Source organism: Plutella xylostella, chromosome 18, assembly GCF_932276165.1.
Source record: "Plutella xylostella chromosome 18, ilPluXylo3.1, whole genome shotgun sequence".
NCBI lineage: Eukaryota > Metazoa > Arthropoda > Insecta > Lepidoptera > Plutellidae > Plutella > Plutella xylostella.
In genome coordinates, this window is record NC_063998.1 from 6306652 (window position 1) to 6328922 (window position 22271).

Below are 22271 nucleotides of genomic sequence, written 5' to 3' on the forward strand. Positions count from 1 at the left end.
ATAAATTTAACCTTTTTAACCTAAATTATTAAAGTGTAACCTAATAACAATAAATTTTATTTTATACCTACCAATGAATATTGTCACAAATACGCACCGACACTTTATCTTGTTAATTTATGGTTAGTCAAAGAGTAAAACATATTAATTAATCTTCTGCTTTTTCAAGTCTCTACATAATTGTACCTATACAAGTGTTTCAAGTTCAAATGACTTCCACTGTACAAGGATAAGGTTACATCGATCCTTTGTTTCTCCTCCCTGACTTCCTGAGTAAGAAAAGCAAACCGTCTTTATAAACTTGTCAGACTACACTATGTACCAACTTATCGGCATTGTAACAAGTCAACAAAGTTCGTACTGAAGGAACCAAACCAAACGAGAAGTGTTTATTTACATTTCCGTTAATAATTACAGGTGCTTACATTAATAGCTCTCACTAAATAAGCAAAGAAATCACATGTAAATTAAACACGAGCATTGTTACAAAGCTTAACAAATTGAGGACTTGAAACTTGTGTTGGAACAATACAGGGTGTTTCAACGTTAAAACGAGACCTTTTGTGTTTGTGGATTCTTGGAATTTTGCTAGCGTGTTATGTGCTACACTGTTCTAAAGCAATTAACTTAATTTCTATCCTTCTGGAGCTGAAATTTTGAGCCATATCGATTGGTAGAGCTGTTTCTGTAGTTAAAGTACGTTACACCAGAAAAAAAGGATTATATTGTTTTTAACATGGTATTTGATAGCGCATAAGGTATTTATTCGCTCGCAGTTTTTTGTTATAAGGCCATTAAAGTATGTTCTAGCAAGGTTCTAGATTGTCGTTGATAATGTAGATTTCTATTTAAAAATATTGAGTAGTAAAAAAAACTGCTTGAGTATCCTCTGTACTCCATAACATTTGGTGACTATTTAGTACCAACTTTTATGGATACGATAATAGCATACCTACTACATAACTAACTATGTAGGTACTTTCTATGAATCACGACATCTCAGAACCGAAGCCAGCAGAACCAACAAATAAAATCCACGGACACATAAAATACTTCTTCAAATAGACATAAATCTAACAAAAATAAGAATAGCACGACGAAATGTGCCGCCAATCTCTGAGCATTTAGCCTACAACAATAGTATCGTTTCTGTGTTTTTTTTCTCCGCACACACATGACTACACTGAGTTGTGTCTGGGGAGTCACTCTAGCATACGAAAAACTAAATTTTAGAGGCTGCTTAGCTAACCATGACCCTATCTCGCTGTATTAAACGCACCGATTGCATGATAACTTGATAACTCCAAAGGTAGACTAACCCTCCTGAGTCAATGCCGAATGTGGTTTACGACGCACAGTTTACGATGTCGATAATTCACTGTGAACTCGAGTTATTTCACCCTTGTAAATAAAAGGAACACAGGTATAGGGATGGCAGAAGAATGGCCAGTAGTTAATATGTACTAAGAGTTGTAGGTATTTTATAAATTGCATGAAATATGTAAATGTTACGCTACTTGAGACCATGAAGAAACATGGATGAAATAGCAAATTCTAATACTTATGTGTTAATAAAATAACTAAGTAGGCAGGTAACTTACTTAAGTTAACGACCTCTTCCGAAATAAATCTGGCTCGAGCCACAAATCAATAATGTATTAAACTTTAATGTTACTATACGAAAGTTTGAGAATAAGTAAATAGCTTATGTTTGTAACTCTATCAAGCAAGCTTGTGGCGAAAGCTTATTTTAATGAAATGACTGCCATGATCAGTGAGCGATCACTTTGTTTAACCAAAGTTTAAATTTGTCTTCATAAAATGTATTAAACGTAAGTATTTTATATTCAATGATAAGTATAATTTTAAGTAGTCATTTCAAAATATTTATGTTAGAAAATGTTAATTAAATAAGTAATGAAGTTCTAAAACAAAAATGCAAATCTCGCCAAGTTAGATGTCAACCTAAATGGTTTAATTTAGTACCCATTGGAGTTCGGGTTTCATTTCTAGAGGAACAAGCCTAATAAGTGTTAGATCGAACGGATTGTTGAGTCTTCGTGTATATGTTTTCTTTTAGAGAACATTCCAGAAGCGCAGGTGGCCGCCCCCGGCGCGACGGGCACTTTAGGTAGGTAGGTACTAAGAAAGTATATTCTATATTATGAACCACATATAGTTAAAGAAAGGTATAAACTTGAATGACTTAATATCATGAGCATCTATCAGGTTGTACAACTTATTTAAGTACCTAGTTGTTTCTAAATGTAATTAGCAAAATTCCGTTGCAGGAAATGTAACTTCATAGATAAATTAAAATACTTAAGTAAATAAAAGTATAAGTAACGTACCTACTTAAGTATAATTTAATTGGGGTATGTCACAGTATAAAATTAATACTTAATTATAAGTTTTAAGTAACGTTATGTTTTTATGTCCTGTTTTAAAAGCTTCGTTATTCGTTTAAGCTAAATTCCCACTAAATATGTATTAAATTGTATGTTGCTATGCTGATTATTACATATTTGACTAATGAAATAAAGCATTAAATCATAGCAATAAATGCAATGAATCTAAAAGCCTAAGTGGTGAAAACGATGCCGGTGTGTGGAGCTACGCATCAAAATTTCAAGAGGTTCCCAACCACATGTGGTCAGACATGAACAAAAAATACCACTACCCTCGGGAACTAAATTATGCTACATGGCGCATGAGGATCTAGCTCTGTTAGGTAAGGCGATTTAAAAATATGTATAATATTATGGAGAGCGTAGTAAGTACTTAATTGTTTAAGTTATCAAGTTAAAAAAACTGGATCTATGAACTCTGTAATATTACAATGTTAATATTGGGAAAAGTACACAGAATCATCACAACTCACAAAGTAATACTTAGTTATTAAAAAAGTTTTTTATCCGAAAGATTGAGATGCTATTTTAAATCGGAAGAAATTGAAAAAGTTATTTAGGCAGCACAAACATTTGCGCAAAGTTTTACAGGCATCAAATCCAACGTCCAAACCTTACACATGATCCGAAAAAACTAAACAAACGTCAGAACAATGTTCACTTGAAGTCGAGATCGGTTGATGGAACGATGTTTGAATTTAGGCCGAAAGTCGGCATCGCGCGGGCCGGCGGAGGCGACACGAGCGTCCTCGGCGGCGGAGCGGAGGCGACTGCCCCACGACGCGACAACTCGCTTCGTGAACAAAAACACCCAAGACCCACCCCTGCGCCCCTCTGCTAAAAATGCACATATTGAAAGCGAAATGAAAAAAAAGCATCCCCCAGAACGGAATGTGAGAATAGTTGCACCATAATTACTTCGCCCTTGTTTCTAGTTCTAATGAGGCTGTAACGCCGGTATGCGCTACCTGTAGCCGGCTTGGAACCCTTTTATCTAAGGGATTTATCACTTTGTTTTTATAGTCACATCTGAAGTTTAAAGCTCTATTGTGTGGCTTGAAGAGATAATGGGATGATTATAATTCCATTTCTGTCCGACCTACGCGTCTTGTCCATCAAAAGCTTTACGCCTATTTTAGACCCAACCTTGAGTTGCCGGTTTTAATGTAAACGATTTTTAACTAGGGAATTTATTTTGAAAACATGTATACGAAGAGGGTTAGTTCTGATGCTGCGAACGTGAAGATAGGGTTTTATGAAAAGCTGTTGCTGCATCTTCGCGATATTTCTAAATTCAAACATTTGCTCTCTGCGCGCGGTTTCCCGTTGGTATTGCATCGCGATCGCCGTTTTGCATTCGACGGTTGGGAGTATAATTCTAAATCTGAATACCTGCATTACTGTTCGCTTCTTTGTGCGGCGAAGATTGCGCGGCGAGTTTCTTGTATGATATTGCAGGAACACTATTCCACTAGAAATGCGTTCTTTGATAGCATTGAAATGGCAACAATGTTGCACTGGGTGTACAGATCCGGTCTGGATCGCTATGGTTAAGATTTTGCTATACGTAGGTCCCCATGGTGTAGGTCAGTTACTCGATAAGATCCCATCTGAGTCTCTCGTCTTGAGAAGTCTGAAACTAGTTCTGAAGAGTTCACCGTCGCGCTTGCTCTTTAAGCTGTGCGATTTGATTGAGCGCCCCGTGCTAGTACTTCTGGTAGTTAAAGATGATTTTTCTTGACAGTGATGACTTATGTATTTCTAAAATTCAAAAGTGAAAAATCTCCTACGTTCATACATCATCAATTTATCACAGAACCCTAGACAAAGGGATCCGCAACTATTTCTGAATTACCTCTCCGCGGAGCGTCTCAATGAAATTCTTCGCCTCGACGTCGATTCTGTCTAGCTGAAGGCCTGGAGGGTCACTCCATATTGATAAAATCTGAACGAACAAGAGCTGTCATTCAATTGGTACGATTAATACGACTAGGTAGATTTATGGTTAGCGCAGCAGCGATCAGTAATTAATTATTTTGGAAGATAGAGTGACCCCCTTCAGTGCCTCACAGCCGACATACCACAGCTCAACCGATAACTGATGAAAGGAAGCTTTTGTATTGTACATACTTCAATAATATGAAAAGCTGGTAGGCAGCCTCTAAGTAGAATTTATTAATATTGTATACAAATTATTCAGACGGGACTTTCAGTCAACAGACAGTTCTATTTCATTTCCCGGTTATTACCGAATACTTCTGTATTGTCGATGTCATAACGAATCAACGAAAAACGTAAACCAATAAGTATCAATATCGTAATAAACATGTTGTTTCTTGATTCATTTAGAGGTCCTTCCAGGGGCGCGATTCACATCTCAACCGAAATATTTGTAAAGCGATACGAACGAGTTACGAGATGAAATCCGCAATGTTTAAAAACGCGATTCATAGCACACATACTTTGATCTCGTTTTCATATCGCTAGTTCGTATTTGGATGGCTTGAGTGAAATGAATGAAACTATATTTTTTTTTAATTGCCATGCTAAAATTATAAATACTACCACTAATTGTTTTAAATAATTTTGTTCCTACAATATATTTTGTTGGAATTAGTGTCGATAGCAAGTATCAAGAAACAGCTTTTTAATTCAACGTTGAAGAAATTCATAACCTGTGGCACTTTTGACAGCCGCCATGTTTTCTCCATAAAAACATTGATTTTCTTTGCTCATTTTCGTGTCAACGTAGTTTTTTTGGAAAATAAGAAGAAAGGAAGTTTAACTTACTTAGAGAAATACGACTGAGACATGTAAGTATCAATGTATTAACCTATTTTTTTTTAAATATAAATGTTACCGGTTGCAGTCAAGAAGGTATTGTAATTTACGATGTATCCAATTTCTGTTTTGAATTGTTTTAGAAACACAAGCAGCAGCCGATGTGCTTGAGTAGCAGAAGGAGCAACTGCGTTGTGTGAGGGCCACGGCTTCAGCCCTCACAATGATAGCTGATTAGCTGAAGTAATGAACAGACAGGCTGCAGTCAATGAGAGGCTTCTTGAGGAGGGGTTCCTCATATGGAAAAAGGTAGGTTATTCCTAAATGTTTGGCTAAATAATAGAATAGAATTTAACTTCATTGTTACCCCAATAATGTCTTAGGAAAACTGGTGTTGAATATTTATGTTACAGCGTAGTTTTGTTTAGTATCTGTCTGTAATTTTTTAGAACAATATCATACTGAACTTTTCATTTTGTCTTTTCTAGGCTAATGAAAGGAACAATCAAGACTGGCGGTGCGCGGGAGGATCCCGTCCCTGCGCCTGGCCTTCAATGGCCTCACGCCTCTCTTCTTCCTCTTCTTCATGCGTCAATTCAAACAGAGGAGCACCTGTGATTACTGATTACCTAAGTTCCTATATACAATAATAGTTTAATAATTGTTAACAAAATATTGTATTATATAAGTATTAATAACTATACACAAGGCTAAAAGCATTTTGTAACAGTCAACCTATAAGAGAGAATATGAGAAAAAATAAGACAATTTAATCTTTGATTGCCATTATCTGTAGCTTTATTAAGTGGTAAAGGGACCTAATATATGTATTTGTGATAATTCATAGAATTTATTAGTTCTATCAATAAATAAAATAGACATGCATTACAATGTGTTTAATTCATTAACTTACAATTTGCACACTGAGGGAAAAATATTCTTCCTCATTCTGCGAGGGCCTCAGGCTAAAACCCACGCCAATCAAATAAATATCACTAATACAAGCTTACTATAAAGGAAAATTACGAATTCGGTAAAGATGGAAACGTATCTCGTAGGGACGGCTGTCCGGCTGAAAAATGGCTTGAAGATGTTGGAGAGATGCGTACATGGTCAATTTCACTGTTAGCAGTAGGTATTTTTTCTGAAAACGATCTTACAATTTCACCCTTTTCTTCGAAAGTTTAAAATCGCTTAAACGTCAAAATATGACAGATAGGCGATATCAAAAAGTTCAACAAAAATGACATGAATCGCGTCATTCTCCATTCGTTCATTCATTTTGCGATCTCGAAACGATCTTACTATGTAGCTTGGGTTTTAGTGCCATGTGAATCGCAATTTGACACCTCGTTCGTAAAAATCTGAAAACGAGATGAAAGCGACGGGGTTTTTTGTGACACGAATCACGCTCCAGTTCTCTGTACAGGATGCCATAGACATAGACTAACTGCGCGACAGACAGACTACGCCAACACCATCGAGTAACGTAACTTAGAGCAATGCCATCGCAAATGTAACTTACACCTGCAAAGAGCATTACAAATTGGCCCGATGACGTCGAAAGCGAATGAATCCGCTGGGACGAAGCCGCCAATGCGAGGTGGCCCACTTTGTGCAAACTCTGAATGGCGTGCGACAACAGCCTACGCGATCGTAAATCAGATACGAACAGCGACTCAAATACACCTCTAACATCCACAGCTTAAGGTAACAAATCGAGGGACTCATCCACGTATTGTGTCTTTCGCGAGCGGTAAGATGTGCTATTGAGAAAAGGGTGCTCGGAGATAAGGGCTTTATCGATGCATAAAGTATGCGTTATTATGAAGTCGGTCGGCCGCCCGTAGGCCCGAAAAAAGAAGGAATGCACCATTTATTCATTGAGGTATCTCTGGCATGCCTTTATTTGCACCTGGTCGTAAATTTGCCGTCGCTACACAGTTTTATGTGACGTGTAGCGTGAAGCGGGGCGGTGGTGTGATAGATGTGATTATTGCACGTGCTCTAACACAGGTTTCTGGCACTGGCTCTCTCAGACTCTACCTTTTATTGTAGGTAGTAACGAACTATCGCAACACCTTGCAGATAGTTGTTGATTTCTACCGTTTGTTAATAAAACTTTGATTGACCACCACCACCAATTCGTTAGCTATATGATTGATATTATCTAACAGTTATGGCATTCTGTTCATCACTCTCTCGAGTGGAACCATGCCCTTTATTTTCATCACCTTAGTTTAAGAGAACTGCCTAGAGGTTGAAGCCGTAGCAATATGCCTTACCTGAAACAAATAAGAAAACTTAATTAGTATTACTAGTATCTATAGGTAGGTATAAAGTATAAAACTGTAGACAAAATTTTCTTCGTTCCCTTATTAAAATTACATTGTTACCCGTCGTCTTAAAATGTTCTTTAGTCCGACGATCGAGGTACAAGGCTGGGTGGATTAGTCCCTAGTGTTTAATTAGTTTTAATGTAATTAATTCATGTCCCGTGTAGAAGTGCCGTAATCTAGAAGGTAGGGGGTACTGTAGTGTGGCGGAGATTTGATCCGGCGACGGAGGGCCGGCTGTCGTGACGGGACGATATTGCGAGCCGGACCGAAGGTTCTACGTAAATCGACCATTTCTGTCGCAATTTAGTTTTTTTATCTATACAACGGATGTTGATACTAATAGTTATTCATCGACTGTCCCAGTGACGGAGGAGGACATTCAGAAGGTAGGTTAAATTTTTGAGTAGGTAGTGTATTTATTATAATTATTGCATTCATACGAGTAATTTTGAATGAAGTGTTTCGTATAGGTTTACAGTCGTGAGACTCGTGAGCTAATATCTATATGAAATGTATAGCTGTCATTATCATTATCACAGTTTTTTACAGTACTGCCTAATAAAGCCTAAAGAATTTCCTTACTATATTAAGTAGGTATTACCTATACAAGTAATGCATGGTGTTGAGTTGAGAGCATTCCGCGGCTCCAAGTAAGAAGCAGGCCCTAATCTCGTAGTACAACAAGCTCGTTACATCGCCATGTCTCCGTCGATCTGCGCTCGGATTTCAGAACAATATTCATCAAGTGTTTGTTGTTACGGAATACTCAGAGGAAATTAAACCAAACAGCTGTAGAGGGATTGAGACGATGAAAATTCAGAAGGCAAGGCAGTGTATCCGGATTTCAGAATAAAATCTGCCAATAAATTCATAAACTATAGAGTGATAATAGATCATAATGCATGTCAAGTGATAAAAAAGTGAAAACATTCGGAGACAGCATAATATTATAAATTGTCTCAGAGTAGGTAGTTAACCTACTATAGTTAGTAAAACTGAAAACACTTAAAGAAGCATCAGCGTTTTTGTGTATAACCATAGAAACCGTCATAATTACATGCAGAGGCGTAAGTATATGATATTGATATTGTACCGTCAATTAAGAAATAGCACGAGAAATGAATGACTAATTGCACAAGAACGTTATAAGAAAACAAGCTGATACAAAACGTTTACTCGTAGCAATTCCTGCAACGAGTCGACACTACGAGACTTATTCTACTATTTTACTCAAGTGCGGGTGCTGACAATTTTATAGCTTATTTACGAGTATACCTTTAGATTGCTGTATATTCTACTACTTGCCAGCATGGGAACTTTACAGTTGCATTATAGGTAAGTTGCCCTACTTGTATAATATAAATTAACGTATACGTAGGTATACTGTATACTGCGGGTGTTGAAAGTTCACGAAAACTTTGGATGTGAGTAAGTAACAATTTCCAACATATCATGCAGCACCCTTGCCGGTAACTATCTTGAAACAATTATTACGTTCACTTTCAAAACTGAAATTGAAGTAGGTATGTTTTTGCATCCAATTTCAGAGTGTCTAACCTACGAGGGGTCGGACATTCTACAGCTATAAAGTTTTTCATTCTCATAACCATTTAGCAATTCTAGCAGTCCTAGGGTTCTTCTTCATAGCATTTCCTTCAAAAACACCAGAGTTTTTACCGTGATGAAAGAATTAACCAGTCAGATAAGTTGTCAGTTGCTGACTGCCCATCAGAGTGCTCCGCATTCAAGCATTCTTCTCGTTACACTCATTGAGGCAATATAAAAATAATTCTGGACTAGTTAAATGCATTTACTGGAAATAATTCCGGAGTATACTTGCGTTAATAACCTTTGTCACAGGAAAAACTGAAAGATGAACGCTATGTCACGCTTGCAGGAACAAGAAATACGAGGCACAGCCAGTTCACTTACCACTGTCCCTTTTAAATTTAACAGTAAAAGAAAAGTAGTTCTTATCTCAAAGTTATAAAGGCTAGGTGAGGAACAGGATGGAACTTTTAAGAGGTAAAATTAACAGAGGTACCTAGTAGTGAAAGCATTCCTTGCTTGGTAAGTGAGTAAGGATCTTCCATTCTTAAAGCTTAAGAATTTACTATTTATGAGGAACTAGAGTGGTATTTTGATTTCTTTGCATTGCATCAAACTGGAATTATAAAGTTATAGCACATAAACTCATAATGGCTGGATATTAATGGCTGTTTAAATTTCTACGTTAACATTCCGGTGTATTACAATTAGTTGTAGGGTTATAACGATAACGATGACTTTTATTTTTCAATTTCGTCTGATAGTAAAATATCAATACAAACAAACAATCTATTTTTTTGGTTGTCTGTGAAGTAGGCACTCACATCTCGGCTGTAATGCAGACATGGCAGATATTTTTGTAGCGCTTTCCAAATAAATTGTAGTTAGGAGTTGAAAATCGTGAAAAGTAAACTGCAAAGAGAACCACTTTGAAACTCGACAGATATGAATGAGCATACTGAATGAATCAAACATTTAAAGTTGCCTAGTGGAAATAAATTTTCTATAACAGTTATTTCAAAATTGTTTCTGAAATCCGAGTTGGTCTGCAGATTATCTGGAGGGAAGTACTTTTTGAAACATCCTCACCTCTTTTACAGTTCCTTTATTCAAATTATTATCCTGCAGGTGATGATGATTATTATGTGTTGATGGTACAAAAACTAAAAAGTAAAACACTGAACATAAGAAGTGGCAGTGGGCTGGTCATATCTGTCGAAGAATCGATAACCGTAGTAGCAGACGAGTTCTAGAGTGGAGACCTCGAACAGTTTAGCACTCCTGCCCGCTGGACCGGTGACCTTAGGCGGGTAGCCGGTAGTGGCTGGATGAGGAGGGCCGAGGACCGAGTGTTATTGCGCTCCATGGGAGAGGGCTATGTCGAGAAGTGGCTGATTATTGTCTGATGATGATGATCATAAGAGAAAATATTTTCACTTAATAGTAGGTACTAAGCTTAATTTTGTGTTTTTTTTTTAAATAGCGACTGTAGTAAAGCTTCATGTTGTATTCAACGTCGTCACGTGACATCGGAAGCGAGATCATCCGGCACTTCACTGGGGGGTCACTCTCTAAACCGACGAACGAACGATAGAAAATTACAACGCTTACGCCCTCTTAACACGACGAGATAGAGTAGTCTTTACCGCTGAAGTTGTTTTACTGAAGCTTCGGAGCTGCGTGAACCACGGCTCTATTGCGACGTATTTAGTCTGTCGATTGCGTGACAATTCTCGCTCGTTCGTTCGTGGATTTGGAGAGTGACCCCCTGGAACTACTCCAGTGGAGAGAGCTCCGTTAGAGACAAACATTTTAGCAGCGCCATTTTAGCGCTCCTTGACACGGAGCGCTCTGTACTTACGTTTACAGGTATTAGTAGGTATATAGTGTAGGGTAGTTTTGTAAAGTATTTTACTAATTATTGTACAAGAAAATAGTATTTAATATTGCATATTGGCATTTCACACACGGCCATACGACCGCAAGCTAGGCAGAGCCTGTAATATATTATGTAGGTAATGACGCCTTTTGCTACATTGAAGTAGAATTTATCAGAGCATCAGAATATTACTAATTATTTTTCACCTATAATTTCAATTAAATGTTTTTCAAAATTGGGGCCATTTGATGACGGCATTTTGTTAGTGTAGTTTTTATTAAGATTGTGAGTAACCTTATTTGCTGCCTGCTTACTTGCCGTCAATATACGAGTTAAATAATCGCACAGGCTCAATGAAGACATAAAATATTATGGTTTTAAAGCAAGCAACAAACACACGGCTTATCCCCAAATTAGTTTCTGAGACGGGCGGCGTGTGCCGGCCGTGTTTGCACATCGTTAGCAAGCATTAGGGCACGAGGATTCGTCTTGAGCTGTTCCAGAGATTACCCCTTCACGGGCAAACACGCCACTACAGGCCGCTTTATTGATCGTTATCACTTACGGGATTTTGAAACAAACTGGAAACAAAAATACGGGAAATTTACTAGTAAATTTGACATTTATGTTGCAAAAGTGATATACTAAGAAAGGGGTTACTAAAAAGGTTAATACAAACTTTTATCCTACAGCAATTTAAGAAAATTACAAAATAAAAGTTTGTGAGTGATAACGTTCTCGTTCCGGCCCGAATCATCCAAATCCATAAGCCACTTGAGACATGCAAGTGAAAAAATCTTCGGAATGTGGTTTCAATCACCACCGTTATCCGTATTTTTTTTACCCAAAACGAACATTTTTAAGGGACACTCCCCGATAACGTACAAGTGCTGATATCGAACTGAAGTGGGGTCAGGTTGAAGTTTAAAAGGATTCAATCGATATCTCTCGAATGCGAAGGCTTACTTCGGTCAATAATTGATTTTGGTTACAACAAACGATTTCTTTAAAACAAACCTTTTTGTACTTCACTGTAAAATTGGGCATGGTAAAATAAAATAAAGAAGAGATATCAAAGACGGACGACAACGCAAAACAATACCGTACCATATAACCTGATGAAGAGGTCGGTGAAGTACTGGGCAGCGAAGCGAGAGGAAGTATACAATTAGAAGACGCTGTGAAATTCCACGGCTAGCCGTCAATCCGTACAGACCAGTCACTTTCAATCCAATACATTCTCGCCTATCTAGAGGACAAACGAAACCAGTCTTTATTTCTGTATGCTTTAAAGTTTAGTAATATACTTTTATGTAAATTCAAGGGACAAGGTATTATGAATGATCCATACAAACATTGTATGAAGGAATTAACATTCCGTTCCTACAGAATGTCCATTCATCCGAAATAATACGCGATGTCCGGGGGCTCGAGTGTGGCTCGTAATGGAGCGGATAATGATATTATCTTGTTTTGTAAACAGATGGGCATTAAATGCGATGATTTTGAATTAAACCGACAAAATTTTTGACCAGAATTTGGCCAAAGAGAAAGTAATACTGTGGAAGGTATCTACAGAAATTGTAACGATAAAAGCTGCACCATTAAACCGTTAAATGAACGTTTAAGGGAATAAAAATGAAATTTCAAAAAAGCGTAATTGCATAAATCACCTTTTAAACCTAATTTTAATAGGTACATTTTCCATTAGAAGTGCGTTTCGAGTAGCGGGCGACACTCGGGGGATTAAGAGCAGATAAACAGCCGCTGGAATGGTATTTAATTTAATACCCGCCTCTGGCCGGCTTTAAAATGGTTTACGAGCAAAAAGTGGGATATTAAAATATGCTTCTTTCTCGGCCGAAGCGTCTTCCTGACGGACGGACGACGCATTATACTTTTTGACGAATAAAAATTTTAACACCACAAGCCTTATTTTCTATACATAAGCCATTTCATAGACGTTTCCGTTTGTAGCTATTATTAAATATGAAGTTATACTTGTAAATATTGTACAAATTTGTTTGCGTGAACATTATCTAAGTACAGTAAAAATAAAAAAACCGGCCAAGTGCGAGTCGGGCTCGCGCACAAAGGGTTCCGTAGCAGCAAAATTACAGTTAAATCAACCTATCTCAAAAACTATAAGAGATACTTTGATCAAACCAAAAATCGTTGAAAGAGTTAATTAGCATGCATCACCCCTATTTTTTTTAGAATTTTATACCCCGTAGTTATAAAAATAGAGGGGGGGGACATACTTTTTACGACTTTGAGAGCTGCACTTTAACCTCCTGACGCCCAGCCGTTATTTTATTTTTTAGGACTATCTGCCCACGGTCCTCACACAAGGACTATTGCGTTTACCTAGCTTACTGCCCAGAAACTTAAACGTGAATAAATGTCGGAAAAATTATTAAATAGTGTTCCTAGTAGTATGTACGGTTAATGCATTAAAAAAGGAACCAGTTTTAATAGGTTTAAATTCGAAAATCATTAGTCCTCATGTGAGGACCGTGGGCAGTTAAAAAAAGTTTAATTTATTGGTAGGAAATATATTTATAAGGTAATTTGTTAGAAATAACAAAACTTATGAAATAAGAACCACTTAGGAACACATTTAACACTTTAAACTTTAAATCAGTCTCACATAAGTATAGAACTTATATTTATTCTAGATAAACTCTTACACTTATCAACTATTATAATTATTGGGATCAATATAGGAACAAAATAAGATAAAATGAAAGGCTCAGCTAGCAGCTCCTGGATATCATCATCACAAAATTCAAATTCTACGGGTTCATGGTGAGTCATTTATGTCATGTCATCGTCCTCCGAGAGATCTATGTCCGACATAGCTAAATCTGCTTCAATTTCTTGGATTTCGCATTATATTCTGTAAAAAAATACATAAATATGTATATTTAAAATTATAGTATAGCGGTCCAGAGTCCTCAAGTGAGGACTAAACGTTTATGTCATTGAGGACCACGGTACTCAGACGAGTACTAATGTAAATGGATGATCATAGAATATTATTTAGAACCTTAATTGATAAAATATTACTTTTCGTCTCTTGCTAATACAGGGTGTCCCAAAAGTCAACGTCATCCCTTAAAGGGCTGATAGGTCAGCTCATGAGAGGCCAGAATATCATAATATGACCTTAGTAAAAACTCGATAATTTTCGAGATATTGACACTTTTATAAATTTGCTGAAAATCGACACCTTGGATCAGTTTTTTGCGTGCCGCCGGTACAAAAATCCATATTGTTAGAATTTGTTTGGTGTTGCATCACCCTGTATAGCCCTGCTATTGATCGCAGTCAAAAAAAATATCGAGTAATGCTGTATGTTTAAAAAAAACACGGTTTTCAAAGTCATAAAAGGTAATCGATTTTTTTTATAAACAACTTTGACTCTACATACTGTAAAAAAAATATACCACGCAAACCTGGCACCTTATTTGAAAAGATTGCTCATTTAATGCAGTTTCCAAAATGGTATGAAACGTTGCTATTGTTTCTATTAACAAAAAAGTTATTGCTATTTTAGTACAAAACGACCTCGATGTAAAATTGTTTGAAGGAAATTTATCTGACTGAATTTATTAAGGGTAAGTCATGTTGGAATGAGTAAAAGTACACCCACAGTATCCAAAAAAGGGACAGATCAGTTTGTCATTAACATTACCTCTAATTACTTGTTATTTATTTTAAAGTAAAAACAAAACCAAACTCTCAAAATTATGATTATGACCATTAATGAGTATTATTTTTTGCTGATTATGTACTTAATATAATAATGTGGTGTTATAATTTTGAGAAATAAAAATAAAAGTCAATAAATGTTTGTTTTTTTTAAATAAGGTGTAAAAAACGCAAAATATGTTTTATAAGAGTTTGGTAAGTTTTTTCTTAGCTATTTTTGCGTCATCTATGTTGCCACGGCTGACCCCACCACCTATTTTACTTTAAAATTAATAACAAGTAATTAGAGGTAATGTTAATGACAAACTGATCTGTCCCTTTTTTGGATACTGTGGGTGTACTTTTACTCATTCCAACATGACTTACCCTTAATAAATTCAGTCAGATAAATTTCCTTCAAACAATTTTACATCGAGGTCGTTTTGTACTAAAATAGCAATAACTTTTTTGTTAATTGAAACAATAGCAACGTTTCATACCATTTTGAAAACTGGATTAAACGAGCAATCTTTTCAAATAAGGTGCCAGGTTTGCGTGGTATATTTTTTTACAGTATGTAGATTCAAAGTTGTTTATAAAAAAAATCGATTACCTTTTATGACTTTGAAAACCGTGTTTTTTTTAAACATACAGCATTACTCGATATTTTTTTTGACTGCGATCAATAGCAGGGCTATACAGGGTGATTCAACACGAAACAAATTCTAACAATATGGATTTTTGTACCGGCGGCACGCAAAAAAACTGATCCAAGGTGTCGATTTTCAGCAAATTTATAAAAGTGTCAATATCTCGAAAATTATCGAGTTTTTACTAAGGTCATATTGTGATATTCTGGCCTCTCATGAGCTGACCTATCAGCCCTTTAAGGGATGACGTTGACTTTTGGGACACCCTGTATACTTAACAATAAGGTTTTATTAAAGTTATTGTATTAAATGATTAGATCACATAAGTAAAATGAGATTACAACTTACTTAGTCGACGGTGGCCCCGCCATGGTTCCGTTTTTGACGTTTTTACAATGAACGATTGATTATCCTCAGATGACACTTAAGACAGCTGTCAGTGATGGAATGTTAAATCCATTGATGCAATCCCAAAAAATAATGGCGGTAAATTCAAATATGGTTCAAACACAAAGTATTCGTCCTCGGAGAAGGACCGTGGGCATTTAGTCCAGAAAAAATATGTTTTAGCTTGGGCAGTAACAACTATACTCGTTAAGTACTCACAGAAGGACCGTGGGCATCAGGAGGTTAAGAAAAATGTTTTTTAGAAAACTTTATATCATTTTAAAAGACCTTTCCATTGATACCCCACACGGGTATGTACATCGAAAAAAAAAATTTCATCCCTCAGTTACATGTATGGGCCCCACCCCCAATTCTTTTTTTTACTATTTAGTGTCATATTTTTGTAGCGGTTCATGCAACACATATTCCCATCAAATTTCATCACTGTAGTACTTATAGTTTCCGAGTAAATCGGCTGTGACAGACGGACAGACGGACAGACGGACAGACGGACATGACGAAACTATAAGGGTTCCGTTTTTGCCATTTTGGCTACGGAACCCTAAAAATAAGGTAAGTAAGTATACTTTACGTTTAGTTTCTCAATAGGTACTTCGGCTTTGTTTAAGTTAAAAGAATAATTTCCTAAAACCTTTACACTAAAATACCTTTGCTGCTATAGTTTGTAAAAAATCTTTAAAGCTCGTATCGACGTAAAAGGTCAAAAATAACGTGCTAAGTGATTATCGGCAGTGCATCCTGAGCTACTATTAAAATGTCATTAGTCGGCCATTCTGGATATTATCTCGCCCCTGTTTAATGTTGGCACACTAAACACTTAGCTCGAACATTAACAGTACACGGCTACATCTATATTTATGTGGTATTTATGAGCAAACACTGGCAACACTTCATCCACTATCTGCAAATGATCCGCAATAATTTGTTTGTGTGAGTGCGTTATATTATTATGTATATTATGTATCTGTGTTAGCTAAGATTGAGTGGATTACTAGAAAGCATTGTTTAATAACATACTTACTATTTTTGCATCTATTTCACCGGTTGGTGGATTGAAGTTAGCATAGCAATTTTTGGCCAATCTGTAGGTCTGTCCACTCTGCTTCCTCACGTTATAAACTTGTAAGTACCTTTTATATCTATACCTAAGTAGGTACATAATAATAACACTGAAGAGGGGCTATAATTTCATTCCTACGCTACAGTAACAGAAATATCCACCTACTTATTTGTTTTCAGTATTTAACTCCAACAGCTAGATCAATAAAACAAAATAAAATAAAAACCCTGCACCGGCAGAAATAAACTCCACAAATCAAACGGTTTAGAGTTGATTGGGGTGATGCTGCGCCAGGCCTGCTGCGGGTTACTGTTCAAATTGATTTACCTACGGGTATAGTAAAGTTAGTATAGGCTAATTCCGGTAGAAATGGATCACCGGGAGAGACGGAGTACCATAAAAACTACCAAGATCAATGCATTTTTTGAACTAGCAACACTAAAATGTTCCTTCCGGCCATTTCTTGCAAACAACGATGCGTTTTTGTAATTAAGTATTTAAATTTTATGGCTATTTATTTATATTTTATTTATTATTAAGATTTGACATCTTTGCCTAGATATTTTTTGATTCGGTCCATTACAATTTTTGCAGGTTAGTCCAATAATCTTAGCGTTTTTGAAAGAGATGGATTACTTTTGATTTTGCTTTTCCGTTAACCTTTTGAACGAGACACAATATAATTTCAATAATACCTAATTGATTTCATTAGTAAGGCGAGTGTTTGCAGCATGATCCACGGTTGCAGTTGAAAGTTTGCAGCAGCCGCGCTGGGCAAATACTGAAAATATCCAGTCGGCTACTGCCACTGCTCGCTCGCTTAGAAACTCATTCTGCTGAAGATGGAATATCGATCGAACAAACTCCCGGACACTGGGAAGGTCGTGGTATCAAATCCTCGGCATCATCATTAATTTTTTTTTAAAGTTTATAAGTAGGTATTAGTGATTTGAAGTAATGTTACATTTAGTAAAAGTTAACAAATACCTACAAGTTAGTTAAAGGTCTTGGAGCAAGATGCAAAATCTTGACTGTAGTAGGTACCTATAGGTGTATACAAGGTGAGGCTAAAGTGGTAGTTTACCTATATTGATTTTGCAACCTCCTGTATAATTATGTGTGATGAAACTAACTAATACTTCTTCTATTCTGCTTATATTACGTCTTCACCATTATTTCTCTACCATGTTAACGCTAACGTAGGTTATATTCACTAACATCCAAGGCCTAAACTTCTTACAAAGGCTCTACTGAAATGTTTATCAAACACTTACGAGATATTCCAGTATAATTTATCTCAACTTGTGAGTAAAACAAACTTCCAAGCATACGAGTATTATGTGCGTATTTTGAGATTTAGACTTTAGACTCATAATCAGAGATGTAGAATGTAGATTTAGAATAAGAAACCATCACAACCTTCAATACACAAATACCAACTTAAGTACAAAAAAAACAAAAGAATCAGATTTTAACAGTGAAATTTATGGGTCCATGTCCAAGTCTCTAGATCCATGTATAGGTACTTACCGATATAGCAACTGGCAAGATGGACCAATTAAGTGTCAGGATCGTCACTTATAAAATACACCCTTTTACAATATCCAATATAAATAAAATTTATAACCATACAATAAAAATAGCGTGTCCTTTAAATCTTTCTCAGAACAATAGTCTCTGAATCCCGGTGTAAGATGGGAACTGAAAGTCACACAAATAGCGCAGAACATGATACAGCCATTTCAGCGAAACACGCACTGAAATACTTGAGCGTTTCACTTTTATTCTCTTTTGATATATTATACGGTTTACGGTGGGTTTAGCTATGTGGAGACAGGCTGGTCTGCATGCACTCGAGAGCAAAGATCAAGAGAAAGAATGGGGAAAAGGATATTTTATTAGGTTGCTTGGAGACGTATACCTCGATTCAATTATTTAAACGACTCAGTTTATTGAATAAATTACTAAAAACACGTAAAATTATAAGAGCGGGTTGAGTTTATACAGCTTTATATAGCTACAATTTTAGCGCGTATGTTACATGCTGTAGCCTATTTTTTAAGGACAATCTAAAGAACTTAGTACATCTACCACACAACACGCCAAAGAATGAATGGAAGCTGTGAACTGAGAGACGTTCGGAAGCTCATTCTGAAGCCAGCTCACAATGGAGGACCCTCAATAGCCCTCAGAGGGGTCACTCTATATCACGAAAAATTAAGTTTCGGAGCGCTGCTGCGGGAGGCTGTAATATCCCCCCCCTGTAGAGCCGCTTCCGACTCTAACCTACCTATTTGAGACGTATTTTTCGCCCTAACTAAACTGAAACGAACTGAAGAGAAGTCTTGTAACGGTATACGTGTTTTGCATTATTCGTTTGGCCAATACGTGATCGTCTAGTCTAGCGGTTAGGACTCTACATTGCCGAAGTAACTCAAGTTCTTTTTAGGAGGTTGAGAGAATCCCTACCCTAGCACTAATCCCTAGAACCCTAGTTCATAATCCCTAGTTTATCTAAATTTTAGGACAACAGAACAAAGCTCAAGCAATAGTTATTTCTTAAAAAATATACATAATTGAGAGTGATTTAAAAATTTATATTATATATATATAAAAAAGGGTTTTAAATTTGAATAGAAGGTGCGCCCCGCCTCGCACACCCTATGAAGGACGACCAGATCCGTCCACCAGACCCATCTACCTTCTCTAGCCCACTGGCTCTATTCAAACTGTTTTTTTTTTTGTCAGTCAGTCCCTAGGAAAGGATCTATTGATTGGGATCCAGATGATGTTAATAATATTTTATTCAGCTTCACAATTCGGCACGGATATCTCCTGAGCCTACTTAAGCATTTATTCGACACGGATATTTCCTGAGTCTACTTATGCATTTATTCGACACGGATATTTCCTGAGTCTACTTCTGTATCCATAATATGTAATAGTTATTCGGCACGGATAGTTCCTGAGCCTACTCTTGTATTTTCGACACGGATATTCCCTGAGTCTACTTATACATTTATTCGACACGGATATTTCCTGAGTCTACTTATGTATCAATAATGTGTAATAGTAATTAGGCACGGATAGTTCCTGAGCCTACTCTTGTATTTTCGACACGGATATTCCCTGAGTCTACTTATACATTTATTCGACACGGATATTTCCTGAGTCTACTCATGTGTATCGTCACAGTACAATGTCTTCCAATAATGGACATAATTAGAATATAATTACCATCTCCCATTTCAGCTTGTGTCAAGAGCAATCACTCAAATGTATCTCTATATTGTAGATCTCAGAGTTATGTGACAATTAATATTTTATCGATGCTGGCTTGTATCTACCATGGTACCTACAAGTTGTTCGAGGTGGTTTCCCTGCCTCTAATTAACTTCATCACAGTCAAGCTCAACATTACTTATTAATAACTAACTGTCATCATCTCCTCCTGTATATAGTATATTGGTAAGTTTGTAAGAAGAATCCAATTCAGCAACTGCTTTCCTTTACCCAAGCTGATAAGAAGTCATTTCAATTTATTTATCGGTAGTAAGTAACTCATGTACTATGAAAATATTTCCCTATCTTATTCAAAACTCAGTAAATTTTATTTAGAATAGAATACAGTTGAAACTCTTATTGCCGCCAATCGCCTCAATGACCCTAATTATAAGTTTTGTTTAATATTATCAACATCTTATCCAAACCCAAATCAATCATTATTTATATTAGCAGAATTAAAGTAGAATAATAAGTATAATAAATTAATATTAATCACTGAATATGTAAAAGTTGTCATGGTCACAGTCAAGAATATATAGTCAATGATATCCATTTAAGCATCAAATTATTTATTTATTATTTATTTATTTATTCCAGTTAACTTAAAATAGTGTTAGTGCTCCTATGGCCGCCATCCAACACATTGACCCTACGGGTATAAGTATCTAATTGAAGGTATTTATTTTATTTAATCAGACAAGTAGATAACTTTAGTAAAAGTAAAGTTGGTGCTCAACTAGGTCGGCAACTGACTCATTGACCCTATTATTTATTAATTTTGTTTAATATTCTTAACATCTTTTCCAAAGCAAAATTAATCTTTATTTATATTAATAAAAGGGTATAATGCAGGTTTTTAAGTATTATAAATTATCATTAACCTGCTGAATATATAAGAATTGTCTTAGTCACAGTCAGTCAGGTACAAGTTATGGCCAATGTAACCATTGAATAAAAGGAATAATTACATGAATTCTATTCTATTGTCTGATACATAACTAGTTATTGTAGTAAGTAAATACCTATTGAATTCCAATAAAACAAACTTTACATACTTAGGTGGGTAAGTAAGTACCACAATCATACCTATCAAATATGTAGATCAGTAAGAAGCCTAGATTCACTAAGCATACATACATCAATAACATTCACCACACATGAGATACAAAAGGATAGCTTGTTTTCCCCTAAAATTCAATAACCTACTCTCCCACAGCCTAAACCTAACTGCTTAGCATCTAAGTGGTTTGAAGATGAAATGCATTTTATACAACCTTACATTTTAAACAATGTTCCTAGTATCAAGTACCTAGTAAGTAAGTATAAATTAAGAATCTGGGTTTCTTAGTTCTGAACTAATGTTTTGAAAGTAGATTTATTTTGCAACCAATACAACTCTGGTGTCCCTTAAATGTTTGTTGGTTTTGTTGCTGCCGAATTGTTAAGTATGTTTTTCTTTTATGATAAACAATACTTCAAATACCTGAATTTACCAAGTGTAGCTAAACCCATAATAAAACCATAGAGAATCATTAAACTAGTGAATCACACAAGTACACACAATAATTATTCAAGTAGAAACATAGTATTTTATGAAAATATGGTCCGGCCAATTTTCATCCCGGTGGAAAAATGTTTAAAATCATTTCAAATATTAAGAATACAAGTAATAAGTAATGTTTATAATAACCACTCTTAGAGAATCAAAGTAGGTTGAGCTAGCTGTAGATTTTAAATTACTTAAGTACTAAATAGAAATGCTGATTCAAATAAGAATATAATTTTTCTAAATAGATTCATAGCTTAATATGAATAACCTGAAGCATATTCTTCATTCTGGTTTCAAGACTGAATAGATAAGTACATGCTTACATGAGAACTAGATGGAGTTGGTAGAAATAAGTTTATATTGTGTATCTCAGGAGATAAGTAAATAAGTACCGACTACCTAGGAATATGAATCTTCTTGTAACCTAAACAATTTCAGAATGATCTAATATGTTACCTAATAGGTTAACTTAAATTGCAAGCACTTATCACTGAATAGGATTCCACATAATTATGTTATATATCTGATGAATCATCCATTATTATTACTTAGGTACTTATTCAGATTGTTGTGCAAGCCTAGTAAGTTTGTAAACCAAATATGTTGGAACATAGGTTATGATCCACCACAATGAAACATAGGTACACCTAATGGTCTGTATTATGCTAATT

The 22271-nt window shown here is 35.9% G+C and overlaps 1 protein-coding gene and 1 long non-coding RNA gene across 13 annotated transcripts in view; one reads left to right on the plus strand and one right to left on the minus strand.

Annotated features, from left to right (window-relative positions):
• The window catches only part of LOC105382610 (apoptosis-stimulating of p53 protein 1), a 199272-nt gene that overhangs the window by 64260 nt on the left and 112741 nt on the right, over window positions 1–22271 (minus strand). For 2 of the 12 annotated variants that reach the window (XM_048627259.1, XM_048627254.1), the window contains exon 1: window positions 3022–4045. The exons of 7 other annotated variants lie outside the window; for them this stretch is intronic. The gene's annotated coding sequence lies outside the window, so the exon portion shown is untranslated. Of the gene's footprint in view, window positions 1–3021; window positions 4047–22271 lie in introns of those variants that run through there. 3 more of the 12 variants (XM_048627253.1, XM_048627252.1, XM_048627251.1) reach the window with 3 other exon arrangements.
• LOC125489865 lies at window positions 4773–6074 on the plus strand. The gene is made up of 2 exons (XR_007267295.1): window positions 4773–5221; window positions 5333–6074. It is a non-coding gene; the product is annotated as an uncharacterized LOC125489865 (long non-coding RNA).